Source organism: Canis lupus, chromosome X (genome assembly GCF_003254725.2).
Source record: "Canis lupus dingo isolate Sandy chromosome X, ASM325472v2, whole genome shotgun sequence".
Taxonomy (NCBI): Eukaryota; Metazoa; Chordata; class Mammalia; order Carnivora; family Canidae; genus Canis; species Canis lupus.
The window spans coordinates 51,806,846-51,810,877 of NC_064281.1; the positions used below are offsets into that span (position 1 = coordinate 51,806,846).

General features: G+C 42.0%; 1 pseudogene; it reads left to right on the forward strand.

The window, feature by feature from the left end:
• Positions 1-1,319: 1,319 nt before the first annotated feature.
• On the forward strand, positions 1,320-3,545 carry LOC112671908 (RNA-binding protein EWS-like; annotated as a pseudogene).
• The last annotated feature ends 487 nt before the right edge of the window (positions 3,546-4,032 follow it).

Below are 4,032 nucleotides of genomic sequence, written 5' to 3' on the forward strand. Positions count from 1 at the left end.
GCACAGAGAAACAGAGAGGCAGACAAAATGAAGAGACTGAGAAATGTATCCCAAATGCCACAATCAGAGGTCTAAGTAAAACAGATATAAGTAACATGCCTGATGGAGAATTAAAGCAATGATCATAAGAGTACTCACTGGGTTTGAGAAAAAAGTGGAACACATGAATCAGACTCTTATCACAGAGATAAGAAATAACATATAGCAGAGAATAAAGGGCTCAACAAACAAAATGAAAAACACAGGTGACAAAATGAACAGCAGGATGGAAGAAACAGAGAAATGAATTAGTGAACTAGAGGACAGAGTAATGGAAACTAACCAAGGTGAACAAAATAGAGAAAAATATATATTAAAAAAACAAGAATGGACTTAGGGAACTCAGTGACACAATCAAACATGATAACCTTTGCATTATAGGAGCTCCAGAAGAAGAGAAAGAAAATGGGGCAGAAAATTTATTTGAAGAAATAATAACTAAAAAATTCCTTAATCTGAGTAAGGAAACATATTATCCAGATCCAGGAGAACTCTCATCAAAATCCACAAAAACAGACCCATAGCAAGATATAATTAAGTTGGCAAAATATAGTGATAATGAAAAAAATTTAAAAGCACTAAGATAAAATTTGATAGTAATTTAGAAGGGAAAATCCAAGTGCAAGCAGGATATTTTTCAACAGAAACTGGAAGAGGAGAGGAGAGGAGAGGAGAGGAGAGGAGAGGAGAGGAGAGGAGAGGAGGGGAGGGGAGGAGAGGGGAGGTTAGGGGAGGGGAGGGGAGGTTAGGGGAGGGGAGGGGAGGGGAGGAGAGGGGAGGGGAGGGGGAGGGGAAGAGAGAGAGAAGAGAGAGAAGAGAAGAGAAGGAAGGAAGGAAGGAAGGAAGGAAGGAAGGAAGGAAGGAAGAGAAAGAAGAGAAGAGAAGAGAAGAGAAGAGAAGAGAAGAGAAGAGAAGAGAGAGAAGAGAAGAGAAGAGAAGAGAAGAGAAGAGAAGAGAAGAGAAGAGAAGAGAGAAGAGAAGAAGAGAAGAGAAGAGAAGAGAAGAGAAGAGAAGAGAAGAGAAGAGAAGAAGAGGAGAAGAGAAGAGAAGAGAAGAGAAGAGAAGAGAAGAGAAGAGAAGAGAAGAGAAGAGAAGAGAAGAGCATGATATATTCAGAGCAGTGAATGGGAAAAATCTATAGCCAAGAATATTCTATCCAGAAAAGCTATCATCCAGATTAGGAGACAGAGTTTTCTAGAGAAACAAAACCTAAAAGAGTTCATGACCAGTAAATCATCCCTGCAAGAAATAATAAAGATGATACTTTGAGTGGAAAGGAGATGCCAAAAGTGAGAAGATTGCACAGAATCAATAAAAATGAATGTTTCTATAAAATCAGTCAAGGAACTCACAATATAAAAGGACATAAAATTTGACACCATAAGAAAAGCAAGAGGGAGAGGACATTGAGAGAACAAGAAGGAAGGAAAGATGTGTCCATGGATTAGAGTACCTACAGCCAAGCTGCAGCCCAGCTGGGCCACAGTGCTTACACCGCCCAGTCTATTCAAAGATATGCACAGACCACTCAGGCATATGGGCAGCAAAGTTAATGGAACTTATGGACATCCCACTGATGTCAGCTATACCCAGGCTCAAACCATTGCAACCTATGCTAGACTGGCTATGCAACTTCTTATGGACACCCTCCTGCTGGTTATACTTCTCCAACTGACCCCCCAGATGTATAATCAGCCTGTCCAGGGGTATGGCACTGGTGCTTATGATACTATGTATGGCACTGTATATGGTACTCAGCCTGTTTACCAATCTCCTATCGGTAGGAGCCAACAGCCACCATACTTGCAAGACCATAGGATGTTAACAAATGTGTTTAAACTAGTCAACCTCAATCTAGTGCAAGGGGTTATAACCAGCCCAGCCTAGGTTATGGACAAAGTAACTACAGTTATCCCCAGATACCTGGGACCTACCCCATGCAGCCAGCTGCAGCACCATCTTATCCTCCTACCAGCTATTCCTCTAGATAATGGACTAGTTATGATCAATGAAGTTACTCTCAGAAGAACACCTATAGGCATCCAAGCAGCTCTGGACAGCAGAGTAGCTATGGTCAACAAAGCAGCTATAGGAAGCAGTCATCCACTAGTTAACCTCCTGACAAAGTGGATCTTAGAGCCAGCCTCCAAATCAATATAGGCAACAGAGTACGAGCTAAGATCAGCAGAGTTCATTCCAACAGGACCACCCTAGTAGCATGGGTGTTTATGGGTAGGAGTCTGGAGGATTTTTCAGATCAGGAGAAAACTAGAGTATGAGTAGCCTGATAACTGGGGTAGGAGGAGAGGGGGATTTGACTGTACAGGCATGAGCAGAGGTGGGCAGGGAGGAGGACATGGTGGGAGAACAGCTCTGGAGAGCAAGGTAGTTTCAATAAGCCTAGTGGACCCATGGAGGAAGGACCAGATCTTGATCTAGGCCCATCTATAGATCCCGATGAAGACTCTCACAACAGTGCAAGTTATGTGCAAGGCTTAAGTGACAATGTGACTCTAGATGGTCTGGCATACTCCTTCAAGGAAACCAGACAATCCATGATTCATATCTACTTGGACAAGGATACAAGAAAAGTGTTCTGTGAAGACCCACCAACTGCCAAGGCTGCCATGCAGTGGATTGATGGGAAATATTTTCAAGGGAGTGAACTCAAGGTTTCTCTTGCTCTCAAAAAGCCTCCAATGAACGGCAAGCAGTTTGGTATGCCATCCCTGAAGGCAGAAGGATACTGCTGCCACGCTGTGGAGGTCCAGAAAACCCACAAATCCGGGAGGCCACAGGGTCACATGGGAGGCTATAGAGGAGACAGAGGTGGCTTCCCCGCAAGAGGGCCCCAGGGTTCCCAAAGGAATCCATCTGGGGGAAAGAAACATCCAGCACTGAGCTGGAGACTGGTAGTGTCCCAATCCAGGGTGTGGAAACCAGAACATTACCCGGAAAACAGGATGCAACCAGTGTAAGTCTCCAAAGCCTAAAAGCTTTCTTCCATCACTCTTTCTGCCCCACCCCACCCCGAGTGGTGACTGTGGCAGAGGTAGCCCTGGTGGCATGATGGAAGGAGAGAGGTAGCCCCATGGACTATGGTGACCCCAGTGGGATGTTCAGAGGTGGCCATTGTGGAGATAGAGGTGGCTTCCATGGTGGCCAGGGCATGGACTGAGGTGACTTTGGTGCAGGAACACAAGGTGGCCCTGGTGGGCTCCTTGGACATTTGATGGAACAAATAGGAGGAAGAAGAAGAAAGCATGAAGGACCTGGAAAAATGGATAAAGGCAAGCAATGCCAGGAAAGCAGAGAAAAGCCCGACTACATGCAGAATCCCTGCAGAACTACATTGAGTACCAGATTTATATTTTTTAAACAGAAAAATGTTTTAGATTTATAATTCCATATATATAATTTTGATCACAACATTATGATTATTGCTTGTCTGCACTTTAGTATTTTCTACTATCTGTGAAGAAACATTGAAACAAGTTAAATGGTAATGTGCTGAGTTTTTATCCTTCCTTTAAAAATGGTAGCTTAACTAATACTAAACAATGAGAACCCCTTGTGAGCATGCTAGTATCATTGTGGAGAACGAAGAGGGCCTCAAACTATAACAATGTTAATAGTTGCGATTTTTTTTCATAAAATTCCAAATGTTCATAAAAAAAATATGACACCATATACCTAAAACGTGAGGAGGAGAGGAGTAAAGAATGTGTTCAAACTTAACCATGAACTTAGTGTAGACTGCTATGTGCAGAAGATGTTATATGCAAATCTAATGATACCCAGAAATCAAAACCACTAATAAATATGTGAAGAATAAAGAGAAAGAAATCAAATATGTATCACAAGAAAAACAAGAAAATCAAGAAACAAAGACAAGAATGGATGAGAGAAAATCTTCAAAAACAACCACCAAACAAATAAAATGATAATAAATACATATCTATCAATAATTATTTTAAATGTAAATGAACTAAA